The sequence below is a fragment of the Heterodontus francisci genome, chromosome 34, assembly GCF_036365525.1.
Source record: "Heterodontus francisci isolate sHetFra1 chromosome 34, sHetFra1.hap1, whole genome shotgun sequence".
Classification (NCBI taxonomy): Eukaryota; Metazoa; Chordata; class Chondrichthyes; order Heterodontiformes; family Heterodontidae; genus Heterodontus; species Heterodontus francisci.
The window spans coordinates 40,985,478-41,008,606 of record NC_090404.1 but is presented as its reverse complement, the minus strand read 5'-3'; the positions used below and the strand labels follow the sequence as shown (position 1 = coordinate 41,008,606).

At 46.1% G+C, this 23,129-nt stretch overlaps 1 long non-coding RNA gene and 1 pseudogene across 1 annotated transcript; both read right to left on the bottom strand.

Annotated features, from left to right (window-relative positions):
• LOC137349408 (zinc finger protein 585A-like) overlaps positions 1-23,129 on the bottom strand; it is a 229,568-nt pseudogene that overhangs the window by 105,074 nt on the left and 101,365 nt on the right.
• LOC137349413 (uncharacterized) lies at positions 1,942-17,070 on the bottom strand. Its single transcript, XR_010969390.1, has 3 exons — positions 16,859-17,070; positions 5,530-5,646; positions 1,942-2,567 (listed from the first exon to the last, which is right to left on the bottom strand). It is a non-coding gene; the product is annotated as an uncharacterized lncRNA (long non-coding RNA).

Genomic DNA, 23,129 nt, shown 5'->3' with positions numbered 1-23,129 from the left:
AGATCTTGATGTGATGTTTGGTTTGAATTTCCCGTCAGTAAATCCTCCCCTTCTCATACCCTTTAAAAGGAGTTTACAAAAGTCAGCACTGTCAGTCCAGGATAGAAATTCAGAACAGACAGTTCTAGTTTCTATGGAACATTCTTTCCTCTCTTGTTTCCCCCAAACATGTGATCCATTCAAACTAAAAGAAGCCAAAATAAGCAACAAATTGTAACAGAAGCAAAGGGAACGTTCCCAACTAAACCAGAACATTGCTCCCAGTGTCCATGAGACACTCTGTATCCTGAGGTGTCCACCGGTTGCAGAAGGCCACCCCGGCACAGACAAGACCACGGAAGACAGGGCAGCAGCGAAACTGACACCCCCACTCCCAACATAGTCCCTGTACATCCTGGACCTACACATTGTTTCTCAGCCTGAGCGAGAGGGAGAGAGAGAGATGGAGAAGGTGAGAACTGAATGTTTAAATATACAAGACAGATACAAACCTGGGTGGGTTTGGGGTGGATGAGGTGAGGGTGAGGAGGGCATTGGGGGGACTGGGGGGTTTTGGAAGGGCAGGTCATCGAAAGGGCTGTGGGTGTGGGTGGTGTTTTAGCCAGGCCCAAGAGCAGGTCCAGGAAAAGATCCTCCAACCTTCCCACCCCACCTCCACACCGAGTGGCCAGAGATTAGGAGAATGGGGTTAAACTGTAACCAAGGCCATTGATAAGGTCCCACAAGGCAGACTGGTCATGAATGACAAGCCCATGGGATCCAACACAAAACAGCAAGTTCGAGCCAAAATTGACTCAGAGGCAGGAAGCAAAGGGTAATGGTTGATGAGTGTTTGTGAGACTGGAAGGCTGTTTTCAGTGAGGTTCTGCAGGGATCAGTACTGGGTCCTTTGCTTTTTGTTCTATATATCAATGGTTTGGACTTGAATGTAGGGGATTTGATTAAAAAGTTTGCAGATGAAACAAAAATTGACCATGTGGTTGATAATGAAGAAGAAAGCTGTAAACTGCAGGAAGATATCAATGGACTGGTTAGGTGGGCAGAATAGTGACAAATGGAATTCAATCCGGAGAAGTGTGAGGTAATGCATTTGGAGACAGCTAACAAGGCAAGGGAATACACAATAAATGGTAGGATATTGAGAAGTATAAAGGAACAGAGGGGCCTTGGAGTGCATGTTCATAGATCCCTGAACATGGCTGGGCAGGTAGATAAGGCGTAAGAGATACTTGCCTTTATTAACCAAGGCAGAGAATACAAGAGCATGGAGGTTATGTTGGAAATGTATAAAACACTGGTTTGGACACAACTGGAGGACTGTGTACAGTTCTGGTCACCGCACTGTCGGAAAGATGTGGCTATATTAGAGAAAATACAGAGGAGATTTCCAAGGATGTTCGCTGGATTGGAGAATTTTCGTTCTGAGGAAATATTGGATAGGTGAGGGTTGTTTTCTTTGGAACAGAGGAGGCTGAGGGGAGACCGAATTGAAGTGTAGAAAATGATGATGGGTCTAAATAGAGTGGATAGGAAGGACCTATTCCCCTTGGCTGAGGGGTCCATAACCAGGGGCATAGATTTAGAGAAAGAGGTAGGAAATTTAAAAGGGATTTGAGGGGAAATGTTTTCAGACAGAGGGTGGTGGGGATCTGCAACTCACTGCCTGGGAGGGTGGGAAAGGCAGAAACCCTCACAACAATTAAAAAAGTACTTGGATATGCACGTGAAGTGCCCTAAACTACAAGGGTATTATTACGACCGACCGCTCAAGTCAAAGCCCCCCAGTCAAAATATACAATTTTGATAGTGGTGGGAGAAACGCACTGTTGATTCAGTCCCGTCCCTCACAGATCGCCTGACATTTTAAACATTCCAAATTAAAGATCCAGCCAAATTGTACCATCTATTAACCCCCGAATAAGGCTAACCAAACCAGGTGTCTTTAGATCAACAAATTAACTGTTTAATTAGAAAAACTAAATTCTTAAACACTACTAACATATAAACAGTTAAAACAGAAAAAATAGTGACTTTGCATATTTATGCTCCTGCCGAAGTGAAATCTTCCTAAATGGAATAGTCCAATGTTGCTTGAAGTCCTCACAGCCGTGTGATGGGGGGAGAAAATAAAAGTTTCTTCAACAGTAGAACAGTCCACAGTCTAGTTCAGCAGTTGAATTGATGCTGTTCTTCTCCAGCGATAAATTTCAACAATTACAGTTCAGTAGTTAAAGGAATTGGATATTTTTTTTTCGAAATTAATCTGGCTTGACATCAGAATTCTGAGAGTATAATAAATAGGGTTTAAATAAACCAAGAGAGAGCTCTCTTTTCCTTCAGTATATGCTGGATGACAATCTATGTCTGTCTCTGTTAACGGTGTCTCAAATGCTACTTTTTCAACTAGTTTCAAATGTCAATTGGAAACAATGCATCTCTCGATCTTCAGTCTCTGAGTGGCTGTATCCCGGGGCAACGAGAATACATTCTTTGACTCAGTCTCTGGAGCTTGTTGCCTTAAAGCAGTACTGTTCCTTTTCCAGCCTTAAAGGCACACTGCATTCTTCCTAGAAAAACAAATACAGGATCATCACACTATGGACCAAGAGCTGGAAAGCGGGATTAGGCTGGATGGCTCCTTGTCAGCCAACGAGGACACGATGGGCCGAATGGCCTCCTTCCGTACTGTAAATTTCCAGGATTCTAAGTTGACAAGCAGCCCCTTCGGGTAACGATACAGGGGCTGTAACCTCTCACAGTGAATATATACATGGCCCATGGACTCTTCAAGGCTGCAAACATCACATGCAGCCTGAGAGTGGGTGAAGCTGCTGAAAACCCTATTGTCCAGTATGCTCCATCTCCTGGGCACTCGGACCCAGTTGGAAACAGTTTGTCAGGTCCTGTTTGCTCTCTATGCCTTCACCAAGATGGCTGTGCTTGCACCCTGACCCCGCCCTGTCCAAGATGGCGGCCAGTGACCCCTCTCCCCCGGGCCTGTCACCATGAGGTAAACACAGGGCCTCTTGGCCTACCCCAGGTGTATATAAAGCCTCCCAGCCCACCCACGGCTCCAATTCCTCCCCTGTACCCACAATCTCCTCTCGCCTCCCGATCCACCTGGTCCATCTCAGTCCATCTCCATTACCTACGCTGGACATGCTCAGTGCACAGTTCGATCCCATGCCAATACACCGGGCCCCTGTGGTCATTGAAAAGGGACTGACCCTTATCACGGGAGTCCTGGGTAATGAATCCTCCACTGAAAGCTCCAAATATTGAATGGATGATTTTGTGTCATCCCATTGAGATCAGGGCCAGAGAGACAATGGAGAAAATTATTAAATAAATTATACAGAAACCCGAGTGCCCAGGACATCAACTATAGTGTGAAGTACACTGGGAATTCTGTTCTTCACCCACATTTGGACTCAGGAATTAGAGGGATGTTTTCATAACTTGTAGTTGACACCAAACTGGATGATAGAACTAATAATGTGGAGGAGTGCATTGAAATCCAGGAAGACATAAACAGGCTGGCAGACTGGACAGATAAATGGGAAATGAAATTCAACATAGTGAAATGTGAGCTGGTTCATTGTGGGAGGAGGAATAAGGAGGCCAGTTATTGGTTAGAATGTAAGAACTTAAATGGAGCAGAGGAGCAAAGAGATCTGGGAACAGAGTCACATAAATCACGAAAAGGAGCAACACAAGTGGATAAGAGAGCAAAGAAAGAGCTGATGTTCTTTTCTCGAGGAATACAATGTAACAGGAGGGAGGGAATGTTACATTTATAGAGAACCTCACTTAGAAGGACTGTGAGCAGTTCTGGTCTCCAGATTAAAAAAGGATATTGAAGACTGAAGAAAGTGCAGAATAGATTTACAAAGATGTCACCAGAGAGGATGTTACTATCCAGCAAGATTGAGCAGGCTGGGGATCCTTTCTCTGGAAAAGAGAAGACGAGGAGGAGATCTGATAGAGGTCTTTAAAATTATCAGGGAGTCAGAACAAGGGGGCAGCAATATAATACAGACATTAACAGGTCAAATAGAGAACTTAGGAGGAATTTCTCTACTCAGAGAGTGGTGAGAATGTGGAACTCACTGCCATGTGGAGTGGATGAAGGTGATAACAATGATGTGTTTAAGGGGATGCTCAATACATTTATGAGGGAGAAGGGAATAGAGGGATGTGGGGGCAGGGTGGGATGATGTAATTAGATTGGGAGGAGGCTCATGTGGATTATAAACAGCAGCACAGACTAGAGGGGCTGAACGGCCTGTTTCTGGGCTGTAATTCTGTGTACATTCAGCCTGGGTGCATTAATGCTCAGGTTCACTGGGCCCAGGGGTGGATGAATGAAAGTTCTGGCTCTATGTTATAGACGATGCTGCCGAGTACTGCAGGTGATGGAGAAGAGTTTCTCTCTATCTACCCTATCAGTTTCAATTAATATCTTGAAAACTTTGATCAAATCACCCCTTAATCTTCTGAATTCCAGGGACTACAACCCTCACAGTGAGGTGAATCATTCTGGCAGAAGGAATAGGGAGAGGCAACAAACACTTAATGGGACAGTTCTAAAGAGTTTGCAGGGATAGAGGGACCTGAGGGTTCATGTGCAGAGATCACTGAAAGTGGAAGGATGTATTGAGGGAACAGTTGGCAAAGCAAATGGGATCTTGGGCCTCATAAATAGAGGTATTGAACACAAAAGGAAGGAAGTTATGCTGAACATTTATAAAGCTCTGGTTAGGCCACAACCAGAGTATTGCATCCAGTTCTGGTCACCACACTTTAGGAAGGATGTGAAGGTCCTTGAGAGGGTGCAGAGATTTATCAGAATGGTTTCTGAGATGAGAGAATTTAACTACAAGGTTAGGTTAGAGGAGCTGGTGTTGTTCTCCTTGGAGCAAAGGAGATTGAGGGAAGATCTGATAGAGGTGTTGAAAATGATGACAGGTTTAGATAAGGCAGACCAAGAAAAGCTGTTCCCATTAGCTGATGATACAAGGATTAGTGGACACAGATTCAGGTTTTGAGATACAGGAGGGATGTGAGGAAGCAGTTTTTTTACACAGTGAATGATAATGACCTGGAACTCACTGCCTACGAGGGTGGTGGAAGTGGAGACGATCAATGATTACAAAAGGAAATTAGATGGGCACTTGAGGCAAATAAACCTGCAGGACTGCGGGGATAGAGTGGGTGAATGGGACTGACTGGATTGTTCTCCAGAGAGCTGGGATGGAATCAAAAAGATCAATGTCCTCCTTCTGTGCTGTAATGACTCTGTGACTCATTTGTGTAATCTCTCCTCATAATTTAACCCTTGGAGTCCAAGTGTCATTCAGGTAAATCTACACTGCACTCCCTCCAAGGCCATTATATCCTTCCGAAGGTGTGGGGCCCAGAACTGAACACAATATTCCAGGTGTGGTCTAACCAGGGCTTTGTGTATCTCAGTGCTTTTCCACTCTCACTGATACCTGAAATCTTTTCCCACAGACAGAACAGACAAACCTTTCTCCTTCCACATTCAAAGGCCGATGATATTCAGGTCCTAATGTGACTCTGTCAGATCTTGATGTGATGTTTGGCTCGAGATTCCCCATCTGCATATCCCCTGCTTCTAAGCCCCTGTAAAAGGAGTTAACAAAAACCATCACTGTCAGTCCAGGATAGAAATTCACAACATTCTCTCCTCCTGCTTCCTGGCCCAGGATGACTGTACATGCACCCTGCTGTACATTGTCCTGAGGGAGGCCACACACCAGCCTGGATTCACGTCTGCGGCTGCAGAAACGCCTGTGTATTCCCCTATCAAATCTCCTATCACTATTGCTCAGTCAGTCAGCTTCGTGACCCTCTGTGAAGCTGATCCAACTGTGCTGCCATGGCCTTGACTCTGGCTGCACTCCTTAGATGAACCATCACTTTCATCAGTATTCAGAACTGAATACTGGTTGGAGAGTGAGATGCACTCAGGGGTCTCCTGCATTCCCTGCCTGTTTCTTCTTGACTGTCAGTTGGCCACCCATTGCCTCTCTCCCTGCATACTCTTAAGCTGCAGGGTGACCATATCTATAAACGTGCTGTCCACAAATCTCTCACCTCATGGTTGCACCGCAGTGACACCAGCTGCAGTTCATGCTCCGAAAACCAGAGCTCGAGCTGCTGCAACTTGTTTTATCTTCATCCATGTGATGTGGGTGTTGCTGGCTCGGCCAGTATTTATTGTCCATCCCAAACTGCCCTTGACAACTGAGAGGCTCGCTCGGCCATTTCAGAGTCAGCCACATTGCTGTGGATCTGGAGTCACATGTAGGCCAGACCAGGTAAGGACAGCAGATTTCCCATCTCATGAACCAGATGGCTTTTTAATTGCAGATTTATTAATTGAATTTAAATGTCACCATCTGCCGTGGTGGGATTCGAACCCATGTTCCAGTGACATTACCCCGATGTCACCACCTCCCCCAATGATACTTCCTACACTAATGGTTATCTGGAGTTGGCACATTACACAGGATGTGCACTCCAGAGGTCGGAGCAGCCCCATCATTGGCAGGAATTTGGGACTTGTAACCGCAAAGGCTTTTGTCATCAAAAAGGACTGTGTAATGTATCAGTGTGGTGTGAGATAGTCAAGTGTTGAATAAGTAAAGAAAATATCTTTGTAAATAGCTGACACCACAATTTACAATCAAAGTGCTATTTAGTTAATTGTGGATTTCTTTTAGTTTAGTTATTAGAACAAAAGACTGAAAATGTGAAATCTTGTGTAATTTATTAGTGTGGTCTGGGGATTCATATCTCATATTTTTCATATTGACAATCTGTGAGGTCGTAACAACTGGAAAGTGGGATGAACAGATACAATGGGCGGAATGGCCTCCTCCTGTGCTGTAAATAGAGTCAGAGAGTTAGACAGCACAGAAACAGGCCCTTCGGCCCATCATGTCCGTGCCGGTCATCAAGCACCTAACTATTCTAATCCCATTTTCCAGCACTTGGCCCATAGTCTTGTCTGCTATGGTGTTTCAAGTGCTCATCTAAATACTTGTTAAATGTTGTGAGGGTTCCGGCCTCTACCACCTCTTCAGGCAGTGCTTTTCAGATTCCAACCACCCTCTGGGTGAAACTTTTTTTTCCCCCACAAATCCTCTCTAAACCTCCTGCCCCTTACCTTAAAATCAATGTCTCCTGGTTATTGACACCTCCACGAAGGGAAAAAGTTTCTTCCTATCTAACCTATCAATGCCCCTCATAAATTTGAATACCTCAATCATGTCCCCCTTCAGCCTTCTCTGCTCTAATGAAAACAACCCCAGCCTTTTCAGTCTCTCTTCATACCTGAAATGTGCCAGACCAGGCAACATCCTTGTGATACTTCTCTGCACCCTCTCCAGTGCAATCACATCCTTCCTACAGTGTGGTTCCGAGAACTGTACACAGTACTCCAGCTGTGGCCTAACTAGCGTTTTATACAGTTCCACCATAACCTCCCTGCTCTTATATTCTATGCCTCAGCTGACAAAGTTTCTTCCTGCCGACCTGATCTATGCTCCTCATAATTTTATATACCTCAATCATGTCCCCACTCAGACTTCGCTGCTCTAAGGAAAACAACCCTAGCCTATCCAGTCTCTCTTCAGAGCTGAAATGCTCCAGCCCAGGCAACATCCTGGCGAATCTCCTCTGCACCCTCTCCAGTGCAGTCACATCTTTCCTGTGGTGTGGTGCCCAGAACTGTACACAGTACTCCAGCTGTGTCCTCACTAGCATTTTTTACAGTTCCATCATAACCTCCCTGAACTTATATTCTATGCCTCGGCTAGTTGATACAAGTATCCCTTATACCTTCCTAACCACCTTATCTACCTGTGCTGCTGCCTTCAGTGATCTATGGACAAGTACACCAAGGTCCCTCTGAACTTCCTCGGGTCCTACCATCCATTGTATATTCCCTTGCCTTGTTAGCCCTCCCAAAATGCATCACCTCACACTTCTCAGGATTAAATTCCATTTGCCACTGCTCTGCCCATCTTACCAGCCCATCTATATCATCCTGTAATCTAAGGCTTTCCTCCTCACTATTTACGACACCACCAATTTTCATGTCAACTGCGAATTTACTTATCATGCCTCCTATATTCACATCTAAATCATTAATGTACACTACAAACAGTAAGGGTCCCAGTACCGATCCCTGCTGTACACCACTGGTCACAGGTTTCCACTCGCAAAAACAACCCTCGACCATCACCCTCTGCCTCCTGCCACTAAGCCAATTTTGGATCCAATTTGCCAAATTGCCCTGGATCCCATGGGCTCTGACCTTCTTAACCACTCTCCCATGTGGGAGCTTATCAAAAGCTTACTGAAATCCATGCAGACTACATCAACTGCTTTACCCTCATCTACACACCTAGTCACTGCCTTGAAAAATTGAATCAAGTTAGTTAGACACGATCTCCCCCTGACAAAGCCATGCTGACTATCCCTGATTAATCCCTGCCTCTCCAAGTGGAGATTAATCCTGTCCCTCAGAATTTTTTCCAATGTTTTCCCAACCACTGATGTTAGACTCACTGGCCTGCAAGTACCTGGTTTATCCCTGCTACCCTTCTTGATAATGGCACCACATTCGTAGTCCTCCAGTCCTCTGGTACCTCTCCTGTGACCAGAGAGGATCTGAAAATTTATGTCAGAGCCCTTGCTCTCTCCTCCCTTGCCACACATAACAGCCTGGGATTCATCTCATCTGGGAGTGGGGATTTATCCACTTTTAAGCCCGCTAAAACAGCTAATACTTCCTCACTTTCAATGCTAATATGTTCAAGTGTATCACAATCCCCCTCCCTGATCTCTACACCTACATCATCCTTCTCCGTAGTGAACACAGATGCAAAGTAATCATTTAAATCCTCACCTATGTCCTCCGGCTCCACACACAGATTGGCACTTTGGTCCCTAATGGGCCCCACTCTTTCACTGCTTATCCTCTTGCCGTTAATATACTTAGAAAATGCCTTAGCGTTTTCCTTGATCTTGCCTGCCAGTGTTTTTTCATGCCCCCTCTTTGCTCTCCTAATTACTTTTTTTTGTACCCCCCCCCCCCCCCCCACCCCCACCCCCCAAACTACACTTTCTATACTCCTCCAGGTCCTCTGCTGTTTTCAGCACTTTGAATCTGGCATAAGCCTCCTTTTTTTTTTTCTGATCCAATCCTCTATATCCCTTGACATCCAGGGTTCCCTGGACTTGTTGGTCCTACCCTTCACCTTTACGGGTACATGTTGCCTCTGAACCCTCACTATTTCCTCTTTGAATGACTCGCACTGGTCTGATGCAGACTTTCCTACAAGTAGCTGCTCCCAGTCCACTTTGGCCAGATCCTGTTTTATCATATTGAACTCGGCCTTCCCCCAATTCAGTACTTTTATTTCCAGCCCGCCTTTGTCTTTTTCTTAGAGTTATGGTCACTATCCCCGAAATGCTCCCCCACTGACACTTCTACCACTTGTCCAGCATCATTCCCTAGGATTAGGTCCAGTACTGCGCCTTTCCTTGTTGCACTTTCTCGGTACTGGCTCAAAAAAGTCTCCTGTATATATTTTAAGAACTCCGCCCCCTTTAAGTCTTTTACACTCAGACCATCCCAGTTGATATCAGGTAAGTTGAAATCCCCTATTATTACTCCATTATTTTTACACCTCTCTGAGATTTGCCAACATATCTGCTCCTCTATCTCTCCCTGACTGTTTGGAGGCCTGCAGTACACTCCCAGCCAAGTGATTGCCCCCTTTTTGTTTTCAAGTTCTACTCATCTGGCCTCATTTGAAGAACCTTCTCAGATATCATCCCTCCTTCGACAGGTTTGCGTCTTCCTGCAATGAATTTGACCTAACCATCAGCCTCAAGAAAACGAACATCATGGGGCAGGACGTCAGAAATGCTCCATCCATCAATATTGGCGACCACGCTCTGGAAGTGGTTCAAGAGTTCACCTACCTCGGCTCAACTATCACCAGGAACCTGTCTCTAGATGCAGAAATCAACAAGCGCATGGGTAAGGCTTCCACTGCTATGTCCAGACTGGCCAAGAGAGTGCGGGAAAATGGCGCACTGACACGGAACACAAAAGTCCGAGTGTATCAGGCCTGTGTCCTCAGTACCTTGCTCTTCGGCAGCGAGGCCTGGACAATGTATGCCAGCCAAGAGCGACGTCTCAATTCATTCCATCTTCGCTGCCTTCGGAGAATACTTGGCATCAGGTGGCAGGACTATATCTCCAACACAGAAGTCCTTGAAGCGGCCAACACCCCCAGCTTATACACACTACTGAGTCAGCGGCGCTTGAGATGGCTTGGCCATGTGAGCCGCATGGAAGATGGCAGGATCCCCAAAGACACATTGTACAGCGAGCTCGCCACTGGTATCAGACCCACCGGCCGTCCATGTCTCCGCTATAAAGACGTCTGCAAACTCGACATGAAATCGTGTGACATTGATCACAAGTCGTGGGAGTCAGTTGCCAGCATTCGCCAGAGCTGGCGGGCAGCCATAAAGACAGGGCTAAATTGTGGCGAGTCGAAGAGACTTAGTAGTTGGCAGGAAAAAAGACAGAGGCGCAAGGGGAGAGCCAACTGTGCAACAGCCCCGACAAACAAATTTCTCTGCAGCACCTGTGGAAGAGCCTGTCACTCCAGAATTGGCCTTTATAGCCACTCCAGGCGCTGCTTCACAAACCACTGACCACCTCCAGGCGCGTATCCATTGTCTCTCGAGATAAGGAGGCCCAAAAGAAGAAAGAAAAGAAAGAAACTGCAGTAATTGACTCCTTGATCAACAGTGCAATGCGACCGCCTCTTTTATCCCTTCTCCTGTCACACCTGAAGATTCTATACCCTGGAATATTGAGCTGCCAGTCCTGCCCTTCCCTCAACCATCTCTGTGATAGCAACTATATCATAATCCCATGTGCTAATCAACGCCCTCAATTCATCTGTCTTGCATTAAAATAAATGCAATCCAGCCTTGCATTTGTCACTTGTGCCTTAACAGGTCTATATTTGCTCTGCCTAACAGACTGACTCAGTTTCTCTTCGAGATTTGACTGAGCATCACCCACTCCTATACCTCCACTCTGTATCCCATTCCTCTGCCAAATGTGTTGAAACTGCCCCCAACAGCACTCGTAAACCTCCCAGCAAGGATGTTCGTCCAACTTGGACAAGTCCCACCTTTGCCAGAAACAGACCCAGTGATCCAGGAAGCTAAAGCCCTCCCTCCTGCACCATCTCTTCAGCCACGCATTCATCTGCTCTATCCTCCTATTCCTATACTCACTAGCATGTGGCACTGGAGTAATCCAGAGATTACAACCTTTGAGGTCCTGCTTTTTAATCTGCTACCTAGCTCCCTAAATTCTTGTTTCAGGTCTTCATCCTCTTTTTACCTCCGTCGTTGGTACCGATGTGTTCCACGACCTCTGACTATTCGCCCCCCCCCCCCTTTCAGAATGTCTTGCAGCCATTCCGTGACTATCTTGACCCTCGCACCAGGGAGGCAACATACCATCCTGAAGTCACGTTTGTGGCCACAGAAATGCCTATCTGTATCCCTTACGATAGAATCCATTATCAGTATAGTTCTTCCAGTCCTTTTCCTCCCCTGCTGTGCAGCAGAGCCATGCGTGGTACCACAAACTTGGCTGTTGCTGCTTTCCCCTGGGAGGTCATTCCACCCAACAGTATCCAAAGTGGTCTATCTGTTTGAGAGGGGGATGGCCACAGGGGACTCCTGCACTACCTGCCTGCGCCTACTACTCCATCTGGTGGTCACCCATCTCATTTCTGCCTGTGCAGAAATTACCTGCAGTGTGACCACCTCTCTAAAGGTGCTATCCATGACGTCCTCAGCATCGCGGATGCTCCACAGTGAATCCACCTGCAGCTCCAGCTCCATAATGCGGGTAGTCAGTAGCTGCAGCTGGATCCACTTCCTGCACACATGGTCATCAGGGACACTGGAAGCATCTCTGATTTCCCACATAGCGCAAGAGGAGCATATCACGGGGCTGAGCTTTCCTGCCATGACTTACCTTTAGATTAATTAGTTACTCCCTTTAAAAAATATTAATTACACTAGAGGCTTGTTCTACTCCAAACACTACCCACGACAATCTAAATTACTCTAATTGAAGAAAAACACACTCTGAGAACTCACTTTATCACTCGAGGTCTTTTTTTAAACAAAAAACAACTTTCCCCTTATTTTTTAAAGCTAATTAAATTGACTAACAGTTGTTAATTACCCAACCAATCACAAACAAAGAACAAAGAACAGTTCAGCACAGGAACAGGCCATTCGGCCCTCTAAGCCTGCGTCAATCTTGATGCCTGCCGAAACTAACATCTTCTGCACTTCCGGGGCCCATATCGCTCTATTCCCTTCCTATTCATATATTTGTCAAGATGTCTCTTAGACGTCGCTATCGTATCTGCTTCCACCACCTCCCCTGGCAGCAAGTTCCAGGCACTCACCACCCTCTGTGTAAAGAACTTGCCTCGCACATCCCCTCTCAACTTTGCCCCTTGCACCTTCAACCTATGTTCCCTAGTAACTGACTCTTCCACCCTGAGAAAAAGCTTCTGACTATCCACTCTGTCCATGTCGTTCATAACTTTGTAAACCTCTATCATGTCGCCCCTCCACCTCCATCGTTCCAGTGAAAACAATCCGAGTTTTTCCAACCTCTCCTCACAGCTAATGCCCTCCAGACCAGGCAACATCCTGGTAAACCTCCTCTGTACCCTCTCCAAAGCCTCCACGTCCTTCTGGTAGTGTGGTGACCAGAATTGCACACAATATTCTAAGTGTGACCAAACTAAAGTTCTGTACAGCTGCAGCATGACTTGCCAATTTTTATACTCGATGCCCCGACCGATGAAGACATGCATGCCATATGCCTGCTTGACTACCTTATCCACCTGCGTTGCCACTTTCAGTGACCTGTGGACCTGTAAGCCCAGATCTCTCTGGCTGTCAATACTCCTAAGGGTTCTGCCATTTACTGTATACCTCCCACCTGCATTAGACCTTCCAAAATGTATTACCTCACATTAGTCCTGATTAAACACCATCTGCCATTTCACCGCCCAAGTCTCCAACCGATCTATATCCTGCTGTATCCTCTGATAATCCTCATCATTATCCGCAACTCCACCAACCTTTGTGTCGTCCGCAAACTTACTAATCAGACCAGCTACATTTTCCTCCAAATCATTTTTCTATACTACAAACAGCAAAGGTCCCAGCACTGATCCCTGCGGAACACCACTAGTCACATCCCTCCATTCAGAAAAACACCCATCCACTGTTACCCTCTGTCTTCTGTGACTGAGCCAGTTCTGTATCCATCTTGCCAGTTCACCTCTGATCCAGTGTAACTTCACCTTTTGCACCAGTCTGCCATGCGGGACCTTGTCAAAGGCTTTACTAAAGTCGATATAGACAACATCCACTGCCCTTCCTTCATCAATCATCTTCGTCACTTCCTCAAAAAACTCAATCAAATTAGTAAGACACGATCTCCCCTTCACAAAACCATGCTGCCTCTCGCTAATAAATTCATTTGTTTCCAATGGGAGCAAATCCTGTCCCGAAGAATCCTCTCTAATAGCTTCCCTTCCACTGACGTAAGGCTCACCGGCCTATAATTTCCTGGATTATCCTTGCCACCCTTCTCAAACAAAGCAACAACATTGGCTATTCTCCAGTCCTCTGGGACCTCACCTTTAGCCAATGAGGATGCAAAGAGTTCTGTCAAGGTCCCAGCAATTTCTTCCCTTGCCTCCCTCAGTATTCTAGGGTAGATCCCATCAGGCCCTGGGGACTTATCCACCTTAATGCTTTGCAAGACACCCAACACCTCCTCCTTTTTAATAATGAGATGACTGAGACTATCTGCACTCCCTTCCCTGTGCTCATCATCCACCAATTCCTTCTCCTTGGTGAATACTGATGCAAAGTACTCATTTAGCACCTCACCCATTTCCTCTGGCTCCACGCATAGATTCCCATCTCTGTCCTTGAGTGGGCCAACCCTTTGCCTGGTTACCCTCTTGCTCTTTATATATGCATAAAAAGCCTTGGGATTTTCCGTAATCCTGTTTGCCAATGACTTTTCATGACCCATTTTCGCCCTCCTAACTCCTTGCTTAAGTTCCTTTCTACTATCTTTATATTCCTCAAGTGCTTCGTCTGTTCCTAGCCTTCCAGCCCTTACAAATGCTTCCTTGTTCTTTTTGACTGGGCTCACAATTTCCCGTGTTATCCAAGCTTCCCGAAACTTGCCAAACTTGTCTTTCTTCCTCACAGGAACATGCTGGTCCTGGATTCTAATCAGCTGACGTTTGAAAGACTCCCACATGTCAGATGTTGATTTACCCTCAAACAGCCGCCCCCAAATCTAAATTCATCAGTTCCTGCCTAACATTGTTATAATTAGCCTTCCCCCAATTTAGCACCTTCACCCGAGGACTACTCTTATCCTTATCCACAAGTACCTTAAAACTTATGGAATTATGGTCACTGCTCCCGAAATGCTCCCCCACTGAAACTTCGACCACCTGGCCGGGCTCATTCCCCAATGCCAGATCCAGAATGGCCCCATCCCTAGTTGGACTATCTACATACTGTTTCAAGAAGCCCTCCTGGATGCTCCTCACAAATTCGGCCCCATCAAAGCCCCTAGCACTAAGTGAGTCCCAGTCAATATTGGGGAAGTTAAAATCACCCACCCCTACAACCCTGTTACCTTTACATCTTTCCAAAATCTGTCTACATATCTGCTCCTCTACCTCCCCTGGCTGTTGGGAGGCCTGCAGTAAACCCCCAACATTGTGACTGCACCCTTCCTATTCCTGAGCTCCACCCATATTGCCTCACTGTCTGATCCCTCTGAGGTGTCCTCCCGCAGTACAGCTGTGATATTCTCCTTAACCAGTAATGCAACTCCCCCACCCCTTTTACATCCCCCTCTATCCCACCTGAAGCTTCTAAAGCCTGGAACATTTAGCTGCCAATCCTACCCTTCCCTCAACCAAGTCTCTGTAATAGCAACAACATCATCTTTCCAAGTACTAATCCAATCTCTAAGTTCATCTGCCTTACCTGTTATACTTCTCGCATTGAAACAAATGCACTTCAGACCACCAGTCCCGCTGTGCTCAACAACATCTCCCTGCCTGCTCTTCCTCTTAGTCCCACTGGCCTTATTTACTATGTCCTCCTCATTTACTTCACTAGCTGTCCGACTGCTCTGGTTCCCACCTCCCTGCCACACTAGTTTAAACCCTCCCGAATGACACTAGCAAACCTTGCAGCCAGGATATTAGTGCCCTTCCAGTTTAGATGCAACCCGTCCTTCTTGTACAGGTCCCATCTTTCCCTGAAGAGAGCCCAATGGTCCAGATATCTGAAACCCTCCCTTCTACACCAGCTGCTCAGCCACGTGTTTTGCTGCACTATCTTCCGATTTCTAGCCTCACTGGCACATGGCACAGGGAGTAATCCAGAGATTACAACCCTAGAGGTCCTGTTTTTTAACTTAATATTTAACTCCCTAAACTCCCCCTGCAGGACCTCATCACTCTTCCTGCCTATGTCATTGGTACCAATGTGTAACACAACCTCTGGCTGTTCACCCTCCCCCTTCAGAATGCCCTCTGTCCGTTCAGAGACATCCTTGACCCTGGCACCAGGGAGGCAACATACCTTCCTGGAGTCTCTTTCACGTCCACAGAAGCGCCTATCTGTGCCCCTGACTATAGAGTCCCCTATAACTATTACTCTTCTGCACTTTGTCCCTCCTTGCTGAACAACAGTGCCAACCGTGGTGCCACTGCTCTGGCTGCTGCTGTTTTCCCCTGATAGGTCACCCACCCCCCCAACAGTATCCAAAACGGTATACTTGTTCGAGAGGGGGATAGCCACAGGGGATTCCTGCACTGACTGCCTGCCCCTTCTCGCGGTCACCCATCTATCTGCCTGCACTTTGGGTGTAACCACTTCTCTAAAACTCCCGTCTATGACGCTTTCCGTCACCTTGAAAATTTCCCGTGATATCACTAAGTCCTTTTTTTCCCTCTTTCGAGTCTCAGCGCACGCCGAGAGAGACAGGGAGCCTGTCGCCGCTCTGGATCAGCTTCCTCACATGTCCACCAGTCGTCGCTCCGCTACCAGATAAGTAAGGGCGTTGAGCCCCGCTCTTTATTTATAGCCTGCCATGTTTTATGTTTTCTATTTTCTATTGCACAGGATGTTCACTGCAGAGGTTGCAGCAGCCCTGCAATTGCTCCAGCTATTCGGTAATAAACTTGCTACTACGAGCGGCACAGTGGTGAGCACCGCAGCCTCACAGCTCCAGCGATTCTGGGTTCTCCCTGTGACCGCGTGGGTTTCTGCTGGGTGCTCCGGTTTCCTCCCAAAGCCAAAGATTTGCAGGTTGATAGGTAAATTGGCGATTGTCAATTGCCCCGAGTGTAGGTAGGTGGTGGGGGAATTGAGGGGATGTGGTAGGAATATGGGATTAATGTAGGATTAATATAAATGGCTGGTTGATGGTCGGCACAGACTCGGTGTATCTCTAAATAAATAAATAATAAACCTCAATACTTAAAAATAAAAGACTACTCACCGGCTCCTCACTTCCCTTCTATTGGTGTCAGTTAAATCTCAGGAAGCTGCCCCTTATTCTGATGAAAACTGGAATGTTTAATTTCCAGCTCCTTGGACAAACTTCCGAACTCTGGAGAAAGGGAAACAAAGTTACAAAACTTACCAGCCAATCAACTCACAGGCTTCCTGACTCGGTGGAAACGGGAGAAGAAACTGGGAAATGGCGGCTCGGAGACTGAAGTCGCTGCACCATCACTTTAATGCGGCCCCTCCCTTCCCCCGGGGTTCTCGCCGCACGTCCGCCGAACCCGGCGGCTCTGATTCAGGGCCTGAGAGCCGTTGAAACTCGGTGTGACCGAGGCTGCGCTCAGCTTCCGGGAGAGGCACCGCGCATGCTCCGCGGAGACAGGCGGACTCCGTGGGGCGGAGCCTTCTGACGCCTGCGTGTTGCTGTTCTTGGGGTGGAGATAGGCCGTATTTCTGCGCGCGGTGCATTCTGGGCAGTATAGGCTGCCATTTACCAGTCGGAGAATGGACGGGTAGTTCATGGTTCATACTCAGAAAAATAAAATGGTAGAAAGCAGCAAACATATATTAATGGCGCGTTTGCTGGCAACGGAACCAAATAGGTGCTGCATCACTGGTACATGCGCAAATGCCACCTCATCGACTGAAACGCAACTGTGCCTCAAGCAGCTGCCAGGAGTAAAGATGGCGCTGCTGAAATTGACTCAAAACACGACTTAAATCCAAACCGCCTCAATGGTCGCATCCAGGTCCCTGCTCCCTCCCTTGATCGCCGCTTTAATCACCGCATTCAGTTTCATGTTCAATCACAGCTTATCTTCCCCGCTCCCTCCGATGCCCTTTGATTCGTCATTTTCAATGACAATGCGCAGTGCCGAACTGCTTTTCGCCGAAGCGCAATGCCAAGCAGTGTGAGTGATGGCGGCGGACAAGGTCCTTGTGAGTTGTATCACACACTGCACCCCCTTTTCCTCCGAGGATGTTTCACTGGAGTTGTGTTGCTGAGTGTTTCGAAACTCTGTCTGCTAGAGCTGGAGGAGATTATAGAGATAGTGAGGCGTGAGGGTATGGAGAGATTTGAAAGCAAGGATGAGGATTTTAAAATTGAGGTGCTATTTAACTTGGAGCCTGTGTAGGCCAGTGAGCACAGTGGTGATGGGTGAACAGGACGTGGTTCGAGTAACGACACAGGCAGCAGAGTTTTGGATGATCTAAAGTTTATGGAGGGTAGAATGTGTGATGCTGACCAGGAATGTGTTAGAATAGTCAATTTGAGAGGTAACAAATACATGAATGTAAGTTTCAGTGGCAGATGAGCTGAGACAGTGGCGAAGTCTGGCGATGTTACTGAGGTGGAACTAGGCAGTCTGAGTGATGGTGCTGATATGCAGTTGGAAGCTCATCTTGGGATCAGATATGATACTAAGGTTATGAATGGTCTGGTTTAGCCTGAGACAGTTGCCAGGGAGAAGGATAAAGTTGGTGCCGAGGGAGTGAAGTTCGTGGCAGGAAGTGAAGACTTCCCAATCTTTAATTGGAAGAAATTTCTGTTCATCCAATACTGGATGTCAGACAGTCAGGATGGTGTGTGACTTGGAGGGGAACTTTGAGGTGATGGTGTTCACATACACCTGCTACCCTGGTCCTTCTAGATGATGGAAGTTGAGGGTTTGGGAGGTTATGGTCAAAGTTCTGGTCCAATTGTACATACATAAAATCACCCTCTTCTCCTCCCTCCCTCCCTTTTCTCTCCTCTCCCTCCTTCCTCCTATAGAGGGCAGAGTCTTGTGTAGGACCAGACGAGTTGGCAGGTTCCCTTCCCTGAAGGACATTATTGAACCAAATGGGGTTGTCCATCAATCCAGCAGCTTTCATGGTCACTTTTTCCTATTGCCAGTCCCATGAATTACCAGATTCATTCAGCTCCATTTCACAACCTGCCTTTGTGTTTTTGTGGCTTCTCTCACAGACATTTTTTCCATTTTCAAGCAATTTCACAGGGTTTTAGAAGAGGAGGATTTGCAGTTGTGAAATGCAAAGCAAACATTTTATCGGGTTCTGAAGGAGTTGCCCAATTTATCGTAACCCAAATATCACTGGATTTTGAACATGGAAGGAAAAAGCACTGATCACAGTGGGGAGAAACTGTACACGTGTTCTGTGTGAGGAAGAGGTTTCAGCCGATCATCGGGCCTGTTGAAACACAAGTGCAGTCACACTGGGAAGAAACCATGTAAATATGGGAACTGTGGAAAGGATTGAATCATCCATTTGTGCTGGAAACCCATCCATGCAGTCACACTCTGGAGAGGCTGTTCACCTGCTCTGAGTGTGGGAAGGGATTCACTCAGTCATCCTACCTGCTGAAACACCAGCGAGTTCATACTGGGGAGAGACCTTTGAAATGTCCAGATTGTGGAAATTGCTACAAATGTTCTACTGAACTGATGTCCCATCAACGTGTTCACATTGAGGAGAGACCGTTTAGGTGTTCTTATTAAAGGGCTGGGTTCAAGCAATCATCTGAACTCACTGTACACCAGCGCAGTCACACTGCAGAGAGACTGTTCATCTGCTCTGTGTGTGGGAAAGGATTCATTACTTCATCCCACCTGCTCAGACACCAGCGAGTTCACAATGGGGAGAGGCCATTCACCTGTTCAGAACACAGTAGGGGATTCACTACTTCATCCCATCTTCTGACACACCAACGAGCTCTCACTCGAGAGAGGGCATTCTCCTGCTCTGAGTGTGGGAAGGGTTTCACAACTTCATCCAACCGGCTGACACACCAGCGAGTTCACACTGGGGAGAGGCCATTCACCTGCTCAGAGTGTAGGAAGGGATTCACTACTCCGTCCCATCTTTTGACAACACCAGCGAGTTCACACTGGTGAGAGGCCAGAGTGTGAGAAGAGATTCACTATTTCATCCAACCTGCTGACACACCAGCGAGTTCACAAGTAACTCAGGGCTGAGAAATGTCCATGAAACAGCAGATTTCCAACATTGGGATTTTGGAAATCCAACAATAGGTTCTCCCTTTCCGACCGTGACCGGCTTTGACAAAAATTAAAGCAATCAGTTCTGATGTTCTTTTTTAAAAGTTGACCAAATACAAAACTGCTCGGTGGTCTTTTTACCTGTTTTTAAGTTGTGTTTATTGTTTAGATTCGGTGGAAAGGAACTTGAAGCAGGATAGTAAGTGGGTGGATGTGCATACTCCTCCACAACTTCTGTGAGTTAGTGTTCTGTAAATTTCCAAAAAGGACACAGACCAATTCCCAATATTTGTTTTTGCCTTCATGGGATATCTTAGCAGAGACCACCGGAGAACTGACACAGCTCATTTGACATGGCTTAAAATTAATGGTGCAGGATCAGTAGCTGGCAATTCGCTGGTCTGCAGCAAAAACATTGGTCTGTCAATAGGAATTTGAAACTTGGTTCCATTTACATTTGAGCATTTTGAAGACAGAGGTAGATAGATTCTTGATAAGCAAGGAGGTGGAAGGTTATCGGGGGTAGGTGGAAATGTGGAGTAATCAGTTCAGACATGAACTTATTGAATGACAGAGCAGGCTTGAAGGGCTGAGTGGCCGACTCCTGCTCCTAATTTGTATGTTTAGACACACACTGCTGTGCACATACAAAGTAATTTCTGAAAACACTGTACAAACTGGTTACTGAATGTGAATGTCCTGCACTGAGCATGAGTTGTCTAAACGTCATATGTCCTGTGCATTGCAGCAACTGAAGTGATCTGGAATTTCCACTTATCGGTTTGCTCAGGTGTGTGGCTGAATTCCATTCATTGTTCATCTCCATTTTCACTGTCTACTGCCCCAGTCACACTGTAAACCTGGAGTCTGTGTGAAGCTGTCTTTTACACCATAGTGCTGGAAAATAAGGAGTATAAATCTGGCCATCTTTTTTTAACGTGTGGTTTGACATTGCTTAAGATTATCTGGAAAAGCTGTCGTGCACCTGGTTTTGCTTTCTGCTTCGTTCAGGTGATTATCTCAGCCCAAAGTAAGAAAAAGGACCCCACTTATCGTCAAGTTTCTGGATTGTCAACATTTGTTAAATGTTTAGTTTTTATTAATTTATATACCTACTGATTTTTGCACATCACTTCCCAAGGTGCCAGAATGTGCAGTCTAGTATGCTTCTAAATGTTGCTTTCCAGTGAATTTGACACATCTTCACAGAACACCTTTTACATGAAAAATCTAAAAATAGGCAGAAGCAGGACATTGAGAACATGAAGCTCTGTAAAACCCAATTATCAGCTGTCAGGTAAGTCTCATGAAATTGTATTCTGAGTACAGTGTACTTTTATTCATTACATATGCAAAATTGTACAAAATTACCATGACACAACTAGTTTGCTTCATTAAAAGTGCTAAAATTACATAATTCCTTGTCAGAAAAAAATTCTGACTTTTTGTCTTCAGCCACTAATTTTCAGACTTTTTGATCTTTGGCCACTCACCCTTGCATTTCTAACTTGTTTTTGTGAAATACTCTCCTTATTATTGCTCAACTGCTGGACAACTCTGATTACATTTATATGCGCTTTTTAAAATTCATGCATGGAGTGTGGGCGTCGCTGGCTCGGCCAGCATTTATTGCCCATCCCTAATTGCCTTTGAGAAGGTGGTGGTGAGCTGCCTTCTTGAACCGCTGCAGTTCATGTGAGGTAGGTACATCCACAGTGCTGTTAGGAAGGAAGTTTCAGGATTTTGACCCAGCGACAGTGAAGGAATGGCGATATAGTTCCAATTCAAGATGGTGTGTGACTTGGAGGGGAACTTGCAGGGAGTGGTGTTCCCTTGCATTTGCTGCCTTTGTCCTTCTAGATGGTAGGGGTTGTGGGTTTGGAAGGTGCTGTCTAAGGAGCCTTGGTGTGTTGCTGCAGTGCATCTTGTAGATGGTACACTTTATGCATGTCTATGATGTGTCTCCTCAGATTTAACTCAAATGCGATTTGTAACCAATAAATGATGTTTCGGGCATGAATTGTAGTCTGGTTTCTTGGTGATTTGTCAAGAAAGATTTAATTCATTCACTCAGCAGCTCGAGAGGAACCAGACTGAGGTTTAATGAACATAAGAAATAGGAGCTGGAGGAGGCCATTTGGCCCTTCGTGCTGCTGTGCCACTCACCCAGATCAAACACTGGAATAAAAATCCTCCTCCTGGGGCAATTGGATGAGTCCAGGTCTGATAACAGTGTCTGATTCCTGGTCTGATGCTACTGTAGGTAATGCACAAGTGGTGAACCTATTAGTTCCTGTTAGTATCATGTTGCGTGCCCCTGTCTACCATGTGAGAAACTGGGGTTATATTCTGTGATGGGGTGATTGTATATTTTTAAGACATCAAAATGTTATATGGTATAGTTTCATCTTAAAATACCACACAAAAAATTAGAAGAGGGCATGTTCTCTTTGAGAACTTTCTTGAGTGGAGACAGTTTTATCACCAGGTGCCCTCACACTACACAGTGGTAGATAATTGTGGTCTCCTCTACACTGAGGAGGCTAAATACAGACTGTGTGACCGCTTTGTGGAACACCATCTTCAGTCCGCAAGCATGGCCCTGTGCTTCCTGTTTCTTCTCATTTTAATTCTCTACCTTGCTCTCAGTCTGACCTATGTACGAACATATGAACACATGATCTAAGAGCTGGAGTTGGCAATTCAGACCTTCAAGCCTGGTCCGCCATTCTACAAGATCATGACTGATCTGTTTGTGGATTCAGCTCCGCTTTCCTGCCGACCCCCGATATCCTTTGACTCCCTTGTTTGTCAAGACTCTGTCTACCTCTGCCTTAAAAACATTCAATGACCCTACCTCCACCGAGTTCGGGGAAGAGAGTTCCACAGACTCACGACTCTCTGAGAGAAATAAATTTCTCACGTCACTCTGTCTTAAATGGGAGAGCCTTTAATTTTAAACTGTTCCCCAGTTTTCGCCTTCCCCATAAGGGGAAACGTCCTTTCACCATGCACCCTGTCAAGTCCCCTCAGGATCTTATATATTTCAATGAGGTCAACTCTCATCCTTCTAAACCCCAATGAATACAGAACCAAACTGTTCACCTTTTCCTCAAAAGATAACCCTTTCTCCCAGGAATCAGTCGAATGAACCTTCTCTGAACTGCTTCCAATGCAACTATATCCTTTCAGTAAGAAGACCAACACTGTACAGAATATTCCAGATTTGGTCTCACCAATGCCCTGTACAACTGTAGCAAAACATTTTTTATATTCCATTCCCCTTGTAATAAATTACAGCATTGCATAATGGCTGTATCTGGGGCAAACAAGATGCACTTTCCTTGGTAACGTCTGAGGCTGGCTTGTTCTCCCTCTCTGTATGGCTGTATCCAACAGCAACCA